Below are 23,088 nucleotides of genomic sequence, written 5' to 3'. Positions count from 1 at the left end.
TAAAGTGAGTCACGTCCATTTAAAGAAAAATAGTCGGTGGATTACTGTTCGCATGATATGTAAACAGATTAGCAGAAATGGGCAAAATGTTACAGAAATCCTTGAAGCTTGGGAAGAAAGTGAGATTTTGATAGCTTGTTATACTAAAGAAAGAGGGGCAAACTTCTTTTGATGTATAATTTTACACTGTAAATAGACAAGTCCTTTTTATTAAGTAGATCACAAAAGACAATCAACCACCATGACTGTCACAAATTTTTTAAAAAGAAAAATTACAAAAAGCTAACAACATGGCGCATGGTGGTGGGTGAGTGGGGGATAAAGGTATCAAACAGAGAACACTTCAGTTATTCACAAAAATGAGAAATGTCTGTAAAAGTAGAAAATATTCACATGATCAAACTGAAAAAAAAAAATTGTCAAAGGGCTCAATGTCTCAAGAAGTGCTGAGGTTTGCTATTTTATAGAGGAAATTAAAAATTAATTTTTCGCAAGTTTGTGGTACTTAAAGGGAAATAGTGCAAAAAGAAATGCATACTAGGAGTCTGCCTAAGAGTTTATATCTTTAAGTTTACAGTTATTCAAGAACTTTTTCTCAGCGCTCATCAAATCCTTCATAAAAGAAAATTTCAAAGCACAAAATTAATGAGTAGCCGAATTACCACAGGTTTTTTTGTTTTGTTTTGTTTTAAATACCTTGCTAGGCTGAAAAGACAAAATAACAAGGAAAAGCTGGACAGACAATGCTAGTAAAACACTGTGGGGCGGAGCTATGTGAAGCACACATCAAAAAAACAGAAATCCAGGGCTTCCCTGGTGGCGCAGTAGTTTAGAGTCTGCCTGCCGATGCAGGGGACACGCGTTCGTGCTCCGGTCCAGGAAGATCCCACATGCCGCGGAGTGGCTAGGCCCGTGAGCCATGGCCGCTGAGCCTGCGTGTCGGGAGCCTGTGCTCCGCAATGGGAGAGGCCGCAACAGTGAGAGGCCCGCGTACCGCAAAAAAAAAAACAAAAACAGAAATCCAGGACACTTTCCAAAACCTAATAAAACTTACCATTCATTAAGATCTAGACATTGTCCTAAGGATTTTTCACTGGCATTATTTCATTTCATCATCATCAAAACCCTGCAAGAGAGGTTTTAGCCCCTCACACAGCTAGTAAGTGACAGAGTGATAATCTCAACCTGTTTTCATGATTCAAAAACTCACAAATTCATGTTCTCTCTACTATACAAAGGGTCTCATGATTGTAAAATTTCAAAAGCTACTTACAACCAAACAACAGTATTGTCACATCCTACAATATAGCAACATCTGAATAATAGCTTCCAAAGGAAGTCTCTCTTCCTCTTTAAACCCCTAAAAAGGAAGAGCTAAGATTTTCTGACGCTGAAGCAGCATTTGAGTGTGCAGTAAGTCTACATCCCACGTGTCTACTAAAGCTAATTACCTTCATTCACCCTAATTCACAATCTTTGGGAGCTCTACAGGATTCCATGGAATTTGAACAGAAACAGAATTCTAGAGTACAAATACCCATCAAGCTTCCTTAGTTTTGCGTTATCAAATTTCAGCAATTAGAGCTAGAAATTGTGGGACCTCACAACGCAAGATTAGGAACAAAGGGCTACAAAGAGACTTCCTTCATTTAGGCAGAGGGAATTTACTGAGATGTGAGGCAGAGTCTCCTGTCTAAATGATTAAATCACAGTTCTACATACCCACTCCCATTTCCAAATTTAGTAACTAACGAATCGACTTATAAGGATAGATCCATTGGTGGGGAAAGGGAATTTCCCTGGCAATAAAAAACTGGTGCCGTATCTCTTCATGTTGTTCATCTCTATGATCAGATATGTCATCTGATATAATCATATATGATAATGCAAGCATGGTGTTACAGACAAGCATGGCTACCTGGTCCAAAGACATCTGCTTGGAATAACAAAAGTTTTCCATTATTATTGCTCACATACTTTTCATTGTGAATTTTATGTCTGTAGTACTTGCTAATATTTACAAAAAGAAATATATAAGTCACTGTTTTTCTTTTCATGATACCTTTGCCATCTAAAGAAGACAGTAAAATTTATCAACATTGGCCAGTGAAACTTTAGGAAAGTGACAAACTTTAAAATATTTTTTCAACTATATTTTTCCTGGAGGTAGAGCGAATACCCAGGACACAATTCTGAACTGCAAATTTAGTTATTTAAGGAAGAATATGATATGTCTACCTTCAACTGAAAGATTACAGTAGTTAAAGGTAACTACTTACACACAGTGGTCAATAAATATTTAAGTGAAGGATTTAATATATTAATATACTGCATAAAACTCCAATTTTTCCAACATAACAAATCTAACTCAACTCATATACCTTAAACATAACGTGTCTGTACAATAAACTAATATACAAAAATCAATGTTTTTTTCATACGACCTTTTCTATACAAAATAAGTATTTGAGAGACTAAAACCGGAGCAAACAAAGAAAAATGTTCTCTTACATGCTGTGCTCCCAAATCTCTCCACTTGGGATACCTCTTCTGAGAAAAAAAAGTAGGATCGAATAATGTATTTTGGCAGAAACTTCTTCAGGTAGACATAATATGGGTGTCATAAGGAGGTATAAGATGAGCCTGTCAGATAAATCATTACTAAGGCAATTAGATTTTTTTAAAACATACCAACAATATTATTCACTATAACGCAACTACTTGGTTTAAATAACTGACACCAGAATCTCTCAAGTTCCAATCAAAAGAAAGGCATTTGAGAAGTAAGATATACCATTCACTGAATAAAGGCAGAAATTAATATTATGGGGAAGGAAAGGGTAAAGAAAGGGTGTGATTACGACTAACACCAACTTAATTCTTTTGCCTCTTAAACTTAGTCATGTTTACCCTTAACTACTCAAGAACAAACAGAAGTTGAACATAACAAGATACTGTTGTAATGTGTGGCCCATAAAAAAGCAACTTACCTGATACTTATAGCATCCACAAACATAGCTTTCAAATGATTTATAAAGATTCTGTAAATAAAATAATTTGACCTAATAAAAGAAATTTGTTTCCAGAAAAAAATTATGGTATTACAATTATTTACTTAGAGCTTTCTAGAATATGAAAGATCCCTACCAGAAACTTTTTTCACTGATTGCATCCTCAACCTGCTTTAGCCTTCTAAAACCCAGGCCCAAACAGCTGTTCTCCATCTAATATTATCTTTTTAAAATTTGTTTATTTATTTATTTATTTTTGGCTGCGTTGGGTCTACGTTGCCGCACATGGGCTTTCTCTAGTTGCGAAGAGCAGGGGCTACTCTTTGTTGTGGTGTGCTGGCTTCTGACTGCAGTGGCTTCTCCTGTTGCAGAGTACGGGCTCTAGGCTCATGGGCTCAGTAGTTCTGGCACACGAGCTCAGTAGTTGTGGCTCTCGGGCTCTTGAGCACAGGCTCAGTAGTTGTGGTGCACGGGCTTAGTTGCTCCGTGGCATGTGGGATCTTCCCGGACCAGGGCTCGAACCCGTGTCCCCTGCATTGGCAGGCGGATTCTTAAACACTGCACCACCAGGGAAGCCCCATCTAATATTATCTTGAATCGTAAATACTCAAGGTAAAAATATCCTCTAAAAGAAAGAAAAAGGACATTGGGTGGGGAAATATTGCTGTAAGTCTTTAAGCTCTTCTTGTAACCTATTTCTCTCCACAGACTTTTAGAGATTCATCGAGGTCATGATGTAGTCTCTCAATCACCATACAGACATCTCCTTGACTCATTTTTTTTTAAATTGTAAACAATCTTCATCTAATACAAGTTATTACAAAAGATGCTATTCAAATAAACCAAGTGGTAGTTTTCATGGTATTATAACAAAGACTAAACTATTTATTTACACAGTGCCTTCTCTCCAAATGACAATAGTATTTGATGACTACAGGCACTCAACAGATACAATGCCGAGAAAAAAAAATCCAAATAATTAAACTAACTTCCAAACTATTTTATAACATTTGTTACCTCGATCAGACTCGTACTAGAAGAGTAAACAACCATCTGCAACCGCTTGTTCTAGCTCCTTGAAATAAAATCTGGGTACCATCAGGAAAAATATTACAGCTAACATTGGTGATCATGTGTAAGTACAATCCAACATAATTCAACTAGTGTGCCCAATCCGTACATCTCAGAGATTCAATTTTAATTCTGTTGTAAGAGGAAGTAATACGACAAGGAGAGAATTTTGATGCATTCCTTTAATCATACTTATTCTTTCTTATATCTAATTAGCATCAACTACCTTACAATTCCCCTTTGGGAACTACTGGTTTAGTATACTCTTTTCTAGGCCTACTTCCTTCTCCATTCAAAACAATGCACACAGTCATTCAGAAAATACTAAAAGAACAAAGGCCTTTATGAGGAAGGGCGGGGGAAGCTAGAGAGCTAGCATGAGACAGTCAAGAATCAATGACAGAAGAGGGAAATAAATCTACTACCGTTTAACCATGTTAGTAAAACTTTATGATAAAGATGCAAACAACAAATTAGGTTTTATAAGTATGCTAAAATGAACCATCAATCAATATAAATACAGAGCACGATCTGAGTCTGTGATGGTTTATTAAATAAACTAAAATATATAAACATACAAGAATAAGTCTTAGCCATAATCAGTAAATTGCCTTATCAACCAATGTATATAAAAATGAAGGAAGTGTTTGATTACATGACATATGTGATTCACAGAATGGCACAAAGTTTGATTAAGAGAAGAAAATAATTGTTAAGTACGGGAGGTGATATTCCATTTCTTAAACTGGGTGGAAGGTATATAAGTGTTGGCTGCATTATTAGTCTTCTACACTTTACACATTTTTACAAATATTATTTCATATGTAGTCGATATCTATAAAACAATGTTTAAGTGCAAGAAAAATCTGAGCAAATATTTGTTGGAAAAAAGAGGTAAAAAGTACATATACATCTAATCCGTTTTTGCTAATTATTTTTTTAAATAAATAGAGATCATAGGGACTTCCCTGGCGGTCCAGTGGTTAAGACTTTGCGCTTCCACCGCAACGAAGAGTAGCCCCCACTGGCTGCAACTAGGGAGAGTCAGTGCGCAACAACGAAGACCCAACGCAGCCAAAAATAAATTAATTAAATAAATTTTTTAAAAAAGTTTACTATGAGGTTAGCTCTATTTAAGAAAAAGAAAAAAGACTGCGCTTCCACTGCAGGGGGCACAGGTGTGGCCAGTAAATAATTAATTAAAATTTTTAAAATAGAGATCGTAAAAACGTAAGTAGGTAGGAAAATAAGTTTCCTGTAGAAAACAATTTCTATAGCTCTACACAGAGATCTATATACTATTTCTTTAAAAGCACCACTAAACCTTTCCTGCACACTACGTGTACACACATATACACACATACACACCAAATTACTTTAAAGTAAAACTTTCTACCTCCAAAGATCCCCCCAAAACCAACCTCCATCACAAATACTACCTTAACCCCATAAAAAATACTGATACTCCTCTACTCATAATCCCAGAAATAAATTACAAAAATAAATTCCTAAAGAGAAATGTTCATACTGTAAGTAACTGTATTTTTGGTGTATGTGTAGGCTTAGCATTTATGAGTCTTACTACCTACATGGGCCTATCCACATCTACAGTATTTGCTTTTTTATGATGGGCACCTGCATTTTAATGATGTGTGTCAATACTAATTTGATTGAGGGCAATACAGTATATTTATGAAGAGCACAGAGTGTGGAGCCAGAGTTCCTGAATTGGAACTCAGCTCTTCCACTTGCTAACTAATCTATTTAACATCTCAGTGTTTCAGTTTCTCATCTGTAAAATGGAAATAACAGTACATACCTCGTAGGGTGTTGGAACTGATTAAAACCTGTGTAACAGGACTGGCACAAAGTAGGTGCTATGTAAGGGTGAGCCATTACTACTAGCACTACTAGTAGTACCATCTTCCCAAACGTACTGAAAAGATTCTTAGCAATTCGAATTACCGGCTAAAATTAGATACTATTAAAAATAGACATTAAACCTGAAGCCTGACTGACAGTAAGTTTAAAGCCCTGCAACTCTGAATAGGTGATTATAAATCTACATAACCACTCTATCAAGAACAATCTGGGGAGAGCGGCTTTCCAAAGTGCAACTATCAATTTCTTCCCTTACACAAGGGGGCAGTGATAACAAGAAAAGAACTGGGCTCTGTGACACCTCCTCCTACAGACAGTAGGGGGTGGCAGTACATATGGCTTACAGTCAGAACAAAACAGGAAGACCCAACAGAATTGCTCTTTATTCTCCTCAGGCCCTCTCCTCTATGTTTTAGGCCCAACACAGCCTCAAGGTGAGAGACGTATCAACAGAAAAGACTAAAACCCAAAATTAATCACCAAGGAAAATCCAGTTTTGCCTTTGAAGCAAATGATCCCTCAATGGCTAAATCTGGATCCAGGAGGAAGCCAATCAGTATGAATTTTAATTATCTGGCAAATTACTTACTGTTCTTCTCATAAGAACAACATTCAGGCAAGTAACTCCGTTTCTCTGCAAGAATTGTAACATAAGACACTAAAATCTCATCAATAATTAACTATACCCTAATGAACACATGCCGATATTTCTGCTTGTTTCATACTATACAGACATACACTCACTGAATGTATATGTTATATTAAATAGCTCATGGAGCTGTCTTTTGTTACTTCTGAAATTCCAGCTATGTTCTGACAATCCTCTCAAAACACAGATGTTCTTCTTAAATGGAAGTCACAATGTTTTGCAGCATGTGGGTAATGATATACACACACACACACACACACACACACACACAGAGAGAGAAAAAGAGAGAGAGAATGAGAATATTTAATATTTCATTTCTGTGCTCACATTCCTGAGATGATCTACCTGGGAAATGCTGCAAGAAGCGTTCCACTGACAGTATCCATGTTGTTGCTTTTTATGCCACCTTTACTGTATTCAATTTTTTTCCTATTTTGCCACCCCAACATCAAGAATATTTCACTACTGTCATTCACCATAATTAGCCACTGCAACAGCTTTTGGCTTCAAACCCTCAAAATGCCTGAAAATTTATCCCTTTTGTTCACCATATTGTTTTGTTTTCCTCATTCCAGAAATTTTCACCTGTATAAAACTGAAGAAAGGGGCACCTATGAAAAAACGTCCCTTTGCCTAATGATCTTGAACTCAGAATTATGGTCAAGATGTAGGGTGGGTTTTTTGTGTGTTTTTTTTTTTTTTGGTTTGTTTTTTTCCTTTTCCTGGAGAGGAGCAGAGAAGACAGTGCAAGACACCCAAAACACCAAATCTTCTTCCTAATATTAATTACCATTGTTTATGTTTGGTGAAAACCATTTTAAACATTCCACACCTGGAACACAACACAGGATACAATTATATCAGTGCTCTACACGCTGACGGCAAACCCTGGAATTATTTAGCCCTATTTTTTCTTTCCCATCTCACAACCAGACACAATTTGCTTGTTTCTTTCACGTGGGCACTATCTCTATCTCAAAAAATAGCGTATCATAGCTCCTCTCGATTCCCTGTGTTAAAATATCTAGCCATGAGCCTTATTAATCTCTTCTTAGACTACGCCTCCTTTCCCAGAGAAATTAATAATATCACTAATAACACTTCTACCGTGAATTTCAACGCCACACAGGCCAACCCACCCTGTGCCTTACCTGGCACATTTCACAACTACTTTCATGCTGCATTCAGGGGGCACATTTTACAACTCGTTCTGCACCACATTCCCTGCCACGTTCAGCAATCTGCCTCGCATCTCCTCCTGGGTCCCCGTCATCCGGAGACTCTCTCGGTACCAAATTCCATGACACCTTCGGTGACACCGAAGTGGCCGATCCCGGACCCATCCGAAGCCACCCCGAGTGCCACATTTGGAGCCAACCTTCCCCACGCCCTGGACACCGGAGGCACTCCACTGCCCATTTCGCTGCCTCCCCGCTCGCCCCCGCCCCTCTCCCTGGAGCCCAGGCGTCGGAGGCGAACGCCGCTGTCACTGAAGCAACCTTCCCTTCCCGGGCTCCCGGGGTCTCTCACCTGCCGCTCTGAGAGGGGTTCGCTGCACCTCGGGGTCAAGCCCGAGTCCCCGGGGTCTCCTGTGAGAACCGCGCCGCCCGCCGGCGCCGCCCGCGATCCCAGAGCACCTCGCTGCGCTCCGACGCCCGCTGTGGGTCTGCGTCCGGGAAAGGCGCGGCCCGGCGGCTAGCGCAGCCCTCGGCGGTCCTCCTGTCAGCGGCGGCGCGGGTGCAGGCTCTCGCCCAGCGCGGCGGCGGCGGCGGCGGCGGCGGCGGCGGGCAACTTGCTCCGCCTCGCGCGCTGCACAGCCAGGAGGTGAGCGCGAGGGGGATGGGAACGGGGGCGGGGCCGCCCGAAGGAGGCACGGAGGGCGGCGGCTGGAGGGCAGCGCTGGCGGCCCCGGGACCGGCACTCGGAGCGCTCGCAGCTTCACCCGCCGGGCGGGCGGCTCGCACGAGGCAGCTGTACAAGCGGGCCCCGCCAGAGCAGCGCACCCAGCAACCCGCGCCCGGCCGGCCGCTCGCTAGCGCCGCCGCCGCGCCGGGGGCGTCGCACCCTCAGAGGCCGCCCGCAGCCCCGCCCCCTCCGGGCCGGGGTGGGGAGGAGCGCGAGCGCGGAGGGAGAGCGCGTGCGTGGGAGCGCGTGCGTGGGAGCGCGTGCGTGGTGGAGCGCGCGCGCCCCCGCCCCCTCCACCGTTTGGGGGTGGGGAGTGGCGGGGAGAGAGAGAGAAAACCGAACCGTTTTCTCCGCGGAGAGGTTTGGCCCTGGCTCTGCCTCTCTGTGAGGTCTGGGCATTTCTGTTTCCTCAAGGGGCTTTGGCTGGTGGGGTCGTGGGCATTCAGTGGGGAAGAGGGGAGGGGAGCTCAATAGCAGACAAGGCCCTGGATGGTTCGGCTCCGCCCACAGGGTGATGTCACTCTCGAGGTGCTGCTGCTGTCACGTGCGCCCACTTCTGGGCCTGTCCTGATGCTTTGATGGCCAGAACGTTCCTCTAGATTTTCCCCACTTAAGTCACCTCATACACATATCACTCCTAGAAGTCGTCGAACCCTACAAATGTCAGTTATTCTTTCCCTGATGCTTAATTGTAATCTGTAGACTGCTTCAAAATGCCATAGTTGGCTGGTGTAGGAAACAGAATGAAGTGCAAAACCAGGAACGGGGGGATAGTGGGGAGGGGAGAGAGAGAAGGGAGAGCTATTATCTAGAATCATTGCTGAAATTCACCAACCACAGCTTGAGAGCCTGAGGTGAAGTTGTGACGCTGCTTCTGTTGCTGCCAGGTTGGACAAGAAGTAATGTGATTTTAAGGGCTAGTTGTTAAGGCACGGAAAGCCACCACAGCAAAGCCTCCTTGAAGGTCATATTTCCCTCACTTCCCTCCACCTAGATCTTCTTCCCCTTTACTCTTCCTTTCCCTTGCATCGTAGAACAAGAAGTCAACTGTGGAAGATATCGGCACATAAATTTGTTCGTGTGCTTTAAGATGATGCAAAGCAATCACTGTTACCTACTCTGCCTGGTTAGCCTTTCTTCCGTAAACCGAGATGACCTTTCGTGGTCATCCATTCCTTAATGAGACACCATGATTGGAAATAGATACACCAGATTACTTCAGTCAAGCAACCTGTGTCTGTGGTGTTTCTAAGATGGAGAGATTTGATAACAGTCCTTTAATCTGCTGCATCCAGGATTTCCTTTGTGTTTTTTTCAAAATTAGTATTAATTTCAGAATAATGCAGGAAATTGAATATGAAGCCATTTTGCAACAGCTAGTCTCTACAGTGAATTCTTGAAAAGTCAGAGCTAGAGCAGCTTTGAATACTACAGCTAAAATGGCAAGATGAAGGATTGGTCTATGGAATCTTTTGGTGAAACTCCAAAAAGATTACTCCAACTAAAACCTATTTATCTATGGTGATAGAGTCAGAGTAGTGATTACTTTGGAGGAATTGAATGAGTGGGGGGGGCAGGAGGGAGCCTTCTGGGTTGCTGGAAATGCTCAATACCTAGATCTTGTTAATGATTACAAGGGTTAATATATGTGCAAAACGATTGGTGTGCTTTACTCTATCTCAATTTTTAGAGATTTTTAAAAATTGTATACACAAAAGAGGCATTACAGCGTCATCAAGATGGGAGTCTGGAAACCTAGATTTGAATGTCAAGTGTCACCCACCACTTACCAGCCTATGAGACCTTGAGCAGGTCTGAGCCTTCTTTTTCTTTATCTAATATGGGTGATGTTACCTCACAGGATGGTTGTGAAGATTAAATGAAATTATATTTGAGAAGTACTTATCACAGAGCCTGGTATATAATAAACGCTCAGGAAACATTAGCTATTGTTATGCTATTCTTGTTGCACTCAAATTTACCTTATTTAATTCTCTTTTGGTCTTTTTATTTATTTTAAAGATTACTTTGATTCTGAGCCTTTGCCTGTGAGTTTCACTGAGCTAATAACATTCCTTTCCCTAAGAAATAACAAAAGGCGGTTGGGGTGTAATGTATTGGTTTTCAAACTGGTTCAGGTGGTGATACTTAGAAATTATGGTGCTCATTGTGGAACACCATGAAATATTGTTAGATTGAATTCTGCCATATGGACTTGACACAATTTTACTAGCTCTAAATCTGGCTACATTATGTTTATGCAGATCTCCCACATATTAAAAAAAATGTATTTTTAAGAAATAATACGTCTGCGTTTTTCCTCTACAATTTGTTTGCAGCTTTTCACTAGAAAGTACCAAAAGTTTAATAACAATTCACAAAATGAAAACCTTTAAATCCCTTCTTCCTGGAAATGGGAAAAATACTGTAACTGTTCAATCTTAGCAGCAGAGCTCTTTATTGGATTTTCCCACAGTAAACTCTAATAGCTGTGACCCACAGGGTCTCTTGCTCTGATGAAGTGAGTAACTCTGACTCACTATCCTCATCATACTTCCAAAGATCCGTCTCCGTTTCTTTCAGCCGACCTTTCCAAGATCCCATGTTCACACTGAGCAGTGCCAGTGCCCACTGGAATGAACTTATTGCTTCTCTGTTTCAATCATCTAACATGATGCTACTCAGCCAGTTCTCTTCCACATAGTTCTGCTGTTAAGTCTTGCTATTTGCTGCCACACTCTTAACTTTGTGGAGGAAACAGTCTGTCCCTGACAGAGGTAAGGGTGGGGTACGGTAGGGATGGAAAGCAACAAGGTAGAGAGAAGCCACCTCTGTTCTCAACTCCTCACCCTGATTTCCTTTTCGGTCACTAATACCTGAAATCCTGAGAATGCTTTTTTTTTTTTTTACCTACTAAAACTCCATTCTAGTCAAGATGATAATTTAGTCTATAACTTAAACTTGGAAACATAATTTATGCCATGTAAGAGGAAGCTGTAAGTAATTGTCCATAAAGTGGCCCAACCATACTCTATACCTCCCAACTTTTCAGTGCCATCTATACCATTCAAAATTACCTTCCTTGCTTTGTCAACTCTGCACAATCACTCACCTCTGCATATGGCATATGTCTTCCCTGGCACCTCCAAGTCTCTTAAGTAAAGCATCAGGGCCACCTCTCTCTCCCTACTGAATAAAGAGTCATAACATCTACCATTGATGGATTGCCTACTGGCTGCAAATACTTTACTAAATGCCTTGTATATACTACTTCATTTAATTCTCACAACATCCTATCAGGTAAGTTTTTGTTTTTGCTTTTTTTATTTTATTCATTTGTTTAATTTTTGGCTGCATTGGATCTTCGCTGCTGCACGTGGGCTTTCTTTAGTTGCGGCGAGCGGGGGCTACCCTTTGTTGCGGTACGCAGGCTTCTCGTTGCAGTGGCTTCTCTTGTTGCAGAGCACGGGCTCTAGGCGCGCAGGCTTCAGTAGTTGTGGCACACAGACTTAAGTAGTTGTGGCTCGCGGGCCCTAGAGCACAGGCTCAGTAGTTGTGGCGCACAGGCTTAGTTGCTCCACGGCATGTGGGATCTTCCCGGACCAGGGCTCGAACCCGTGTCCCCTGCGTTGGCAGGTGGATTCTTAACCACTGCGCCACCAGGGAAGTCTGAGTTGCTATTTTATTTCTTAACAAAGACAAGCAATGGCGTGAACTCTAAATAGACATGTTGCAAGTCAAAAAAACAGACCAGAAAGCAACAGGTGTGAATGAACAGAAGAGTATTTACTAATCAGGGGAGAAAACATCAGTTGGTAAGAGGTTGGAAAGGTGGGACAGGACTGAACTGAAGTGGGTACTGCCCAGGAAGGGAAACACCCTGGACTCTCTGAGCAGAAGAGTGACAAGAAGACAGTGTTTAAAATATTCATCTCATAGGGTAGATTTGAGCATGGAGGCACAAGTAATGATGATATGGGTAAGATACTACTATTACTATTTAAGGAGCTAAAGAAGAGGGCAGCTTTAGTCAAGAACTGTGACAGTAGAGATAGAAAGGAATAGTCCCAACAGCCATTGCGTGGGAAGAATTAACAGAACTTTCTGAATAACTGAATGCAGAGGGTAAAGAACAGTGAGGAATGAAAATACAGCAAGATGACAAGTCTAACTGCCTAGAAGACTGTGGTGCCTGTGACAGAAGCAGGGGAGTCAGAGGATTGGTGTTAAGGAGAAGAAAGAGATGGTTTTGGCATATTTTGTGTTGTAGTTCTTTACTGCTTTTGAGTTACAAATCACTTCTTTTGAGAATCTGACAGAATCAATGAATCCTTTTCTCAGGAAAAAAAAAATGGATTCATACTTATACATGTTATATGATTTGTAATGGACACCCATGGATTTGGCTGCTGGAGCGCTCTTGACCCCAGCTGGGCACATTAAAGCCCTTTCTGGAATTTTTGTACTTTATATCCAAAGGATCAAGTCAATCTGTCCCTAATAACTGAAGCAATGGATGCTGTTAGCTGATGTGTTTCCTAACACATGAGCCCGAGAAACGAAGAATGCTCAAATGCATTTCAGTCCATGGATCCTTCACATTCCTATTCTTGGATTCCAGGACGTTTCCTAGTCCTTTGTTGAAATTCCTCCGTGGTTCAGCTTGTTTGAGCCACATTTCTGCCATGTATATGAGAGGTCTGATTAATTCACAGGTTAAAGGTGTTAATTGAAACCCACCCATGGGCTCCAGGTAAGAACTCCTAATTTAAAGTAACTTGGAAATAGCTGGTAGAAAGATGGGATTTAGGTGAGAAAGGGAACATAGTGAATACTCAAGGAGAGGGAATATAGCACAGGTGTATAAGAGCAAGGACCCTGGACCCAGACTGCACTCAAATCCTAACTTAACTGTTTACTAAATGCATGACCACAAGCAAGTTACTCTGCATTCCTAGATTTCAGGATACTCATCTGTGGATTGGGGATTAAAAACTATACCTACCTTATAGGGTGGCTGTGAGGCTTAGCTTGGTACAGGTGCAAGTACCTGGTCCATAGCAAGTCTCTATGGACTATTATCATTCAATGTAACAGGCCTGTACCTAGGCATTTCACATATGTTATATTATTTAATCTAATCCTCATAAAAACTTTACAGGATTGGAATTATTCCCATTTTACTAGATGAAAACATTGTGGCTCAAAATAACTTGCCCCAGATCCCACAGTAAGAGACAAAATCCAAATTAAAATACAGAATATTTGAATAGAAAATGAAGAGGAAGATTTTCATTACAATTAATAGAGCATACTACCTATCCTAAGAATTAATGTGTATATATGTGTATATACTAATTATGTATATATATATTTATTCGGCATCTATCTCATATAGCGTCTATCACATATAGATGCTGGATATATATTTGTGAATTAAATTTATTAAATCATCCAGATCTGTAAAAAAGGGGATGGAAAGGGTGTTCATACCAACATAACCATTCTAATCCATGTACAATTTTGCATATTAAAATTAAATATTGGCCCTCTGGAAGATATAATCATTTCTCATGATTTTAGTTAGCCTGAACCACACTTTCAGAGTCTAGTCCACTCTATGTTATGGACAAGCTAGAATTTGTGGACCTATAAAACTGAGGACAAGGCTCTGGACCTAGTTGACCTTTCAACCAAACTTCCTCAAAGAACCCTCACCTTCTTGCCATGCCCTTTCAATTCGTAACGACTTGAAACTGTGAAAGTACATTTACCATTAAAACTCAGACACCCTAGCTTATGGCTGAACCTTGAGAAACACCTTTATTTGGGGAAAGGGAAGTCAACAAAGGATACAGAGAAGCAATAGGCAGAAAGCACATCTGTATGTCTGGTACTGTTTTAGGCACAGACTTCTCCCTCACTTCTCTACAGAGTTTGAAGGTACTTAGTATTGATCATGTAAATTCTATAAAAGATGCTTGGAAGGGAAAAGGAGGGTAAATAAAGTTCCATTTGGAACTCCCTATAGGTGGACCCCTAGTTTATTCCCTACCCATCCCCATGCAATTTCTCAGTACAATCCTGGTAACATATACAAAAGTTGACTATGAAAAAATTAAATGCACACATAATACAAGAGCATTTCCCCCAAAGAGCTGAAAGCAGTATTCAGTTGCTATTTGCAACTCACATTTAAGATATGATCTTTGATAAAGTATTTCCAGCGTGTATTATATTTCCTAATTTTGTCCTAACATCTACCTGACTGAGGATAGAGTCCCTGCTTTGTATATAGCTAATGACTCCACCTTTGCTCAACTGGGTTATGTTTAGGAAACCTATGCTTCTTATTACTAGTATCAGCACTTCCATTTTCTACTCATTTATAAATAGTGGTAAAAAAATGTAATAAAATATTCAAATAATTGCATAAACAAATACTGAAAATGGTGATGATGCTGAAAATAAACTCTTGACTGGTAGGCTACACCACTGTGTAAGAGCATAAAACGTTCATTCATCTGCAAATGCATGAATATTATAATTCAATGTATTTTAAAATAACTGAGGAGTGGCATTGTATAAGAAAGTTTGAGTTGTTCCAAAGTTGAAACTATAAACATTGATGACCACCTATTTTGCACTCGTACTTGAAACATTTTTTCTTCAAGGACAACATACTAAAGGAATCACAACACTGTCATCATCAAGGGTATTTATTGTGCCCTAATACAAAGATGATGCCACTGACCCACCACTAATAAGACGTGAAGATTGAGTTGACTCTCCAGCATTGTGTGGGTTTTATTGAACCTGCCATATCCCCTCACTCAAAGCACCTAAGTAGTTGCAATGTAGTTAAATATTAAGAGAGGCAATCAGCAGCAAAGGGAGAATGATTGGCCTTTACAGAGAATGACCACACAATCATGGTTTAGTACCACAGCCCTTATCAATTAGCCATGAGTAAGAGTAAAGGTAAGAATGCAGTAGAGTTGTGTAAATTGTCTTTGTTTTCTTCACACAATGGAATTATTAATTAATTTCTTTTTAATAAAAAGAGGCCTTAGATAATTTTTTAATTAATTTTTATTGGAGTATAGTTGATTTACAATGTTGTGTTAGTTTCTGCTGTACAGCAAAGTGAATAAGTTATACATATACATATATCCACTCTTTTTTTAGGTTCTTTTCCCATATAGGCCATTACAGAGTATTAAGTAGAGTTTCCTGTGCTATACAGTAGGTTCTTATTAGTTATCTATTTTATATATAGTAGTGTGTATATGTCAATCCCAATCTCCCAATTTATCCCTCCCCTGCCTTTCCCCCTTGGTAACCATAACTTTGTTTTCTACATCTGTGACTCTATTTCTGTTTTGTAAATAAGTTCATTTGTACCAAGGAAATGATTTTTTAATATAAGGGAATTATAGCTTTGTTGATGTGAAATGTAGAGATGTTTTAGTTATTAAAAAGAGGTGGGAGAAAGAAAAGTTAAGGGAAATGAAGGTTTCGATTGGTTCCGAAGCCCAAGGAACAATTTCTCTAGATTTAGTCAACCTGACACACAATGTGAAAGGAACAAAAGGAAGTAAAGAATCAGAATTCAGTAGAGGAAAAGGAAAGGAGGCATTTTAATATTACATTATCAACCTGATAATTGTAATAAAACTTCATTTGTGTGAAACTCTGCTATCTGACAATCTCATCTATCTGAAGTACGGCAAGGAACCAAGGAAACAAAGGAGATGGAAAAAGACCTCTGCAGAAACAAAATAGAGCTCACCAAAATCCATGCCCTAAAGATCACGCCCATTACTCCTAGAGATTTATCGAAGCCCTTTCTCAGAGGCTATTAATTTTTACTTGGATTCGATTTTAAAAGACCTGGCAACCTGGCTTCCAAACTCATAAAAAATTAGAAGCGGTAAACTAGAAGAGGAAGGAGAAACTATCCCATGTAGGCATGCAGATAGCAGTGAGAAGAGAACACTGCAAGTCTGTAAGCAGGGCAGAGAGGAAAAGAGGCATAAAAATTGACTTAATGATCAAAAAAGCACAGGAATTTAGTGCCTTTAGCAAGGGAAAAACAGTTCTACGTACCTTCATAGAGCTTGGGGAAGAAATTTTTAAGTCTGAGTCTATATTAACCCTGAGTAAATCAAGAAAATTATATTCAATATACAGACATTCTCAGAGTTTTGCAGCACTCAACGTTATGTAAGTAGTTCCATGAGGCACATAATGAAATTTTGAAGATATGAGAGATTTTATTTTTTTTTTTTTGGCCACACGGCATGTGGGATCTTAATTCCCCAATCAGGGATCGAACCCGTGCCCTCTGCATTGAAAGTGCAGAGCCTTAACCACTGGACCGCCAAGTCCCCAAGATATGAGAGATTTCATATCACGTTGAGAAATGCAAAGAAGTCAAGTGTGTAAATGAACACTGCAAAATAAGTGTACAAGGCCAGAGGTTGCCGGTTCAAGGAGATAATGGCCTTCCACGGTCAGTCTTGCATGGCTTTTGTCCCCATGCAGATTCTCGCTGCATCAGCTCATGTTATGACACTACTGTTTGTTTGTTCCCCATTTTGTTACTTTCTAATCATGTCCAAAAAGTGGCTAAGTGATGGGAAGAAGGCAGGACCGGTTTATAAGAGTAGGTAAAATGAATGAGAGCAAAATATTAAAACTTTAAACAAGTCTGAAGATATTTTCACCCTACCCTGATTTTGTGTTATCCAGGACCTTTCAGGGGATATCTGTATTATGCATAAGATAGAGAATAGCACTAATAGGAACATATTTTAAGGAACAATCCAAAATAGAACAAAGATTTATGCACAAAGATGTTCATTATGGCAGTATTTAGCATTTTAAAAATTGGAAGCAATCCAATTTACCAACCTTAAAGAATGGTTAAATAAAATATGGTACATAAAAATTTGATGGACAATTATGCAACCATAAAAATTATATTTTGGTAGTCAGGAAATTTGTGTGACATAATTTTAAGTTAAAAAACAGGATACAGGGCTTCCCTGGTGGCGCAGTGGTTGAGAGTCCGCCTGGTGATGCAGGGGACACGGGTTCGTGCCCCGGTCCGGGAAGATCCCACATGCCGCGGAGCGACTGGGCCCGTGAGCCATGGCCGCTGAGCCTGCGCGTCCAGAGCCTGTGCTCCGCAACGGCAGAGGCCACAACGGTGAGAGGCCTGCGTACAGCAAAAAAAAAAAAACAGGATACAGGGCTTCCCTGGTGGCGCAGTGGTTAAGAATCCTCCTGCTAATGCAGGGGACATGGGTTCGAGCCCTGATCGGGGAAGATCCCACATGCCATGGAGCAACTAAGCCTGTCCACAGCTACTGAGCCTGTGCTCTAGAGCCAGTGCTCTGCAACAAGAGAAGCCACCACAATGAGAAGCCTGCGCACCACAACGAAGAGTAGCTCCTGCTCACCGCAACTAGAGAAAGCCCACGTGCAGCAACGAAGACCCAACGCAGCCAAAAATAAATAAATAAAATTAATAAATTTATTTTAAAAAATACAGGATACAGAATTGTATATGCAACATAATCTCTACAATGTACAGAATACATAGAAGATGAAAAGCTCTCATTAATCATGGCCACCAAAAAAAATTTTAAACCTAGGAAAAAACTATATATGCAATACCCACACAAAGAAAACTACAAATATTCACTGAAGGAAAATAAAAACTGCATAAACAAAAATGCATACCATGTTCCCTGATGGGAAGACTCACGATATTGTAAAGAAGCCATTTTGCCCAAATAATTTACAAATTCAATGTAATTCCAATCAAAATTATAATAGGATTTTTAACAAAATTGACATGCTAATTCTAAAATTCATCTGGAAGAGTACATACTTAAGAATAGCTAGGTATTTTTTGAAGTATAATGAGGGGCCTCTTCCTACCAGATATCAAAATATATAATCACAGTGATTAAAGTGTGATATTGGGTCACAAATTAAAAAAATAGATTAATGAAAGAGAATAGATCATCAACTACTGACACAAATATATGTGGGAGCATTTCAAATAATTGAAAATAGATGTCAGGACATCTATTGGTTATCCATTAAAAAAAAAAAGATATATCTCTTACATCACACCATTCAAAAATAAATTAATTAACTTCCCCTTCCCAGAAACTGGCCTGGTCAGGGTCAAGGCCTGAAGAGCAAGGTTGAAGACCAGCATGGCTGGGATGGGCAGAGCTGAAGCCAAGCAGACAGCAGGCCACAGGGTGGGGCAGAGGAAACGACATGGCAGGGAGATCTGTTATGTCCAGGGCTCTTGGGCAAACGGGGAAATAAAGGAAGATGGTGAGAGCAGGTTTCTCTTTTGGAGAAGGGAGTTGCAAGTATAGAAAGTGAGAAGCCTAAAATGAACTGTATAATTTTGGATTGGAGGAATTGGTGTGAACTCAACGTTTTATATATCTGTGTTCTAATTTGGATGCTTGTGCTAAGGTTATATAGGAGCATGCCCTTGTTTTTCAGAAATATACAGTGAAGTATTTAGAGGTAAGGGCTTCATGTCCACAATGGATCAGATGTCTCAAATGGTTCAGAAAAAAAATACTACATGTATGTAACATATATGTAAGGTGGGGAGAAGAGAGAAGAGATGAAGCAAATGTAATGAAATGATAATAATTGGGGAATCAAGGCACATAGGTTATGGGAGTTCATTATGCTACTCTTGCAACTTTTCAGTGAGTTTGAAATTATTTCAGAATAAAAAGTCGTAAAAATAATTTCCAGATGTATCAAAAATCTAAATAATTCTACTTCCTGGAATCTATCCCCCAAATTTCTCACATATACACAAAGATGTATATGTACGAGTTCATATTTAGAAATAATAATTAAAAATGTAGGACATATGCATCAATAGGGAATGGTTAAATAAATTATAGTATATGGTTAAATAAATTATAGTATATCCATCCATGGAATGGTGTGCAGGCATAGAAAAGAATAAGGTAGATCTGTATGTACTGACAATGCACTGACAACTCAGGTTGTGTGCTCCAGGTTGTGTTAAATGGAAAAGCAAGTGACAGGCCAAGAGGTAGAGTATGATCCCATTTGTGTTTTTTTTAAAAAGTTTTTAAAAAATCTGCTATGGGTGTGAGTTGTGTGTATCTGTGCATAGCTATGTTTATAAACAAATTTTAAAAATGGTCTGAAAGGATACACACCAAGCCATTAACAATAGTTAACTCTAGGGAAGGAGAATAGTATTATACTTTCCAGGTTTTCCATAGTGGCATGTAATACTTTATTATCAGTTGAAAAAAAGCCTAAGTACAAAAAGGCAGGAATGTATACGAGACATTCTGAAAGATTTCCTCTCAAGGTGATTATAATATTTACTGCTGGGAATTACCTTGGGTTATCTGGAAAACTCCTAGTCCAAAGGCTGCATATAGGGAATTGACCTTCCAGTGGACTGTGCCCAGGAACAGTTTATCATTAATTTAATAGAGGATTAGGCAGCCGGCTGAGCCACTCCCTGCTTGCCAGGCCACCGTCCAGAAGTGAATTCCCTTGCAGCTCTCCAAAAGGAGGTCAGACAAGTCCCCAGGGACTCTCAACAGAAAGAAGTTGCCAAAGGCTAAATTTGGCATGCAAGCCAAGCCCTGGACCGGGATAAACTGTGCCAGTGCTTTTCAGTTACGCTTTCAAGACCTCAGTCAGAATATGCAGGACTAGATAGCTATTTTCAAGAGTGGCTTAGCAGCTCAAATTGGAAACAACTGTTCAAACCAGAGTTTGGGGGTGAACTTGAAAATGTAAAATTCCTCCTCTGCCTCCTTAACCCCTATTATCTCTTATTTAAAGGATATTTAAATTCCCTTTCTTTTCTCTTGCTCCAAGCAATTTATCATAGTGATAATTCCTGCCAACCTGATCAGATTCTGCAATTCTTAAGCAGGAAAGACAGACTAGCCATCTTTTTCATTTTTCTTTTTCTTTTTTAAGTGTAAATGGCCAGTTTTGTATTTAAGTTGCTTTTTTTTGTGGGGGGGGAGCTCTTCTTCATATACAGTGTTTTATTGAGTTGTAATTCACATACCACCAGATTCATCATTCAAAGTGGATAATTCAGTGGTTTTTAGTATATTCACAGAGTTGAGCAACCATCACCACCATAGATTTTAGAATATTTCATCACCCCAAAAAGAAACCTTTTACCCGTTAGCCGTCACTCCCCATTTCCTCTCAATCCTTCCATCTCTAGGCAACCACTAATCCATTTCTTTCTCTATAGATTTGCTTATTCTGGACATTTCATATGAATGAAATCATTCAATATGTGGTCTTTTGTGTGTGGCTTCTTTTACACAGCGTAATGTTTTTGAGGGTCATCTATGTCATAGCATATGTCAATATTCCATTCCTTTTTTTTTTTTTTTTTTGGCTGCGTTGGGTCTTGGTTGCTGCGCACGGGCTTTCTCTAGTTGCGGCAAGCGGGGGCTGCTCTTCGTTGTGGTGCGTGGGCTTCTCATTGCAGTGGCTTCTCTTGTTGCAGAGCATGGGCTCTAGGTGTGCGGCTTCAGTAGTTCTGGCTCGTGGGCTCAGAAGTTGTGGCTCACAGGCTCTAGAGCGCAGGCTCAGCAGTTGTGGCGCACGGGCTTAGTTGCTCTGTGGCATGTGGGATCTTCCCGGATCAGGGATCGAACCCGTGTCCCCTGCATTGGCAGGTGAATTCTTAACCATTGCACCACCAGGGAAGCCCTCCATTCCTTTTGGAGGCTGAACAATATTCCATTGTTTGGCTCTATCATATTTTATTTATCAATTCATCATTTTATGCATATTTGAGTTGTTTCCACTTTGGGGCTATTATGAATAATGCTGCTATGAATATTCATGTACCTGTTTTTGTGTGGATATACATTTTCAGTTTTCTTAGGTATATACCTAGGAGTAGAATTGCTGGGTCATACGGTAACTCCATTTTTAACTTTTTTGGGGGGGAAGAAGAGGTTCGCTGGTTTTCATTTCTTTTTTTTTTTTTTTGAATTTTTATTTTATATTGGAATATAGTTGATTAACAGTGTTGTGTTACTTTCAGGTATACAGCAAAGTGATTCAGTTATACAAGTATCAATTCTTTTTCAAATTCTTTTCCCATTTAGGTTATTACAGAATATTGAGCAGAGTTCCCTGTGCTATACAGTAGGTCCTTGTTGGTTATCTATTTTAAATATAGCAGTGTGTACATGTCAATCCCAAACTCCCAACCTATCCCTCCCCCCAGTAACCATCAGTTCATTCTCTGAGTCTGTTTCTGTTTTGTAAATAAGTTCATTTGTATCATTTTTTTAGATTCCGCATATAAGCGATATCTTATATTTGTCTTTGTCTGACTTACTTCACTTAGTATGCTAATCTCCAGGTCCATCCATGTTGCTGCAAGTGGCATTATTTCATTCTTTTTAATGGCTGAGTAATATCCCATTGTATATATGTAACATTTTTAACTTTTTGAGAAACTGCCAAACTGTTTTCCAAAGCAACTGCACCATTTTACATTCCCACCAGCAATGTATGTAGGTTCCAATTTATTCATATCCTTTCCAACACTTGATGTTGTTCATTATTTTGATTATAGCTATTTTGGTGGGTATAAAGTGGTATTTCATTGTGGTTTTGATTTGCATTTCCCCAATGACTAATGATGTTGAACATATTTTCATGTGCTTATTGGCCATTTGTATATTTCCTTTGGAGAAATAGCTGTTCAAATCCTTTCCCTGTTCTTTAATTGGGTTATTTATCTTTTTATTGTTAAATTGTAAGGGTTCTTTATATATTCTGGATAATAGCCCTTTACCAGTTATATGGTTTGCAAATATTTTCTCCCATTCTTTTCACTTTCTTGATGATGAAGAAGAGGGAATAGTAGAAAGAGGCCATTAATGGGTAAAGAGTTTCTTTTTCAGGTGACAAAAGTATTATGGAATTAGTTATGATGGCTGTACAACTGTGAATGTAGTAATATGTATTATATATTAGTAATGTTATAGTATATATATAATACATTAAAATGGTGGATTTCATGGTACCTGAATTATATCTTAATTTTTTAAGTATAAAAATCGCTTTTAAAAGTATCAGCTGATCCACCTGACTTCAAACCTAACATCACCATTTCATTTGAGTTTAACAGTTTTTTACCGGTGCTGCTAGATGCTCAGATACAAAGATGAAAAGACTTTGTCTCTACCTTTAAAGAGCCCAGAGTCTAAAAGGGGAGAACATCATATACGTACTTCACTTTAATTGAACTTGGTTAGGACTAAGATAGAGGTGTGCTTTGGGATCATGAAGGCCAAACCAAGAAACCTGGGCTTTGTTTCAGAGGCAGTAGAGAACCATTGAAAGTTTTTAGGCTGGGGATTGACATGATCAGTTTTGTGTTTTAGATTTATCATCCTGGCAGCTATGTAGAAGACTGATATGAAGGCAGCATGGCTAGCATCAGAGAGGTCAGTTAGGAGACAGTTGAAGTAGTTTCAG

At 39.6% G+C, this 23,088-nt stretch overlaps 1 protein-coding gene and 1 long non-coding RNA gene across 15 annotated transcripts in view; one reads left to right on the top strand and one right to left on the bottom strand.

The window, feature by feature from the left end:
- TANC2 (tetratricopeptide repeat, ankyrin repeat and coiled-coil containing 2) overlaps positions 1–8,651 on the bottom strand; it is a 362,156-nt gene extending 353,505 nt beyond the window's left edge. For 5 of the 9 annotated variants that reach the window (XM_067717046.1, XM_067717048.1, XM_067717051.1 and 2 more), the window contains exon 1: positions 8,143–8,651. The gene's annotated coding sequence lies outside the window, so the exon portion shown is untranslated. The remainder of the gene's footprint in view (positions 1–8,142) is intronic. The other 4 variants (XM_067717049.1, XM_067717050.1, XM_067717056.1 and 1 more) reach the window with 1 other exon arrangement.
- Positions 8,652–8,773: 122 nt separating this feature from the next.
- Positions 8,774–23,088, top strand: part of LOC137212910 (uncharacterized) — a 94,966-nt gene continuing 80,651 nt past the window's right edge. For all 6 annotated transcript variants that reach the window (XR_010937701.1, XR_010937705.1, XR_010937703.1 and 3 more), the window contains exon 1: positions 8,774–8,906. This is a non-coding gene — a long non-coding RNA (uncharacterized lncRNA). The remainder of the gene's footprint in view (positions 8,907–23,088) is intronic.

This window comes from Pseudorca crassidens, chromosome 19 (genome assembly GCF_039906515.1).
Source record: "Pseudorca crassidens isolate mPseCra1 chromosome 19, mPseCra1.hap1, whole genome shotgun sequence".
In the NCBI taxonomy this organism is placed as follows: Eukaryota; Metazoa; Chordata; class Mammalia; order Artiodactyla; family Delphinidae; genus Pseudorca; species Pseudorca crassidens.
This window is presented reverse-complemented; position numbering and strand designations above follow the sequence as displayed.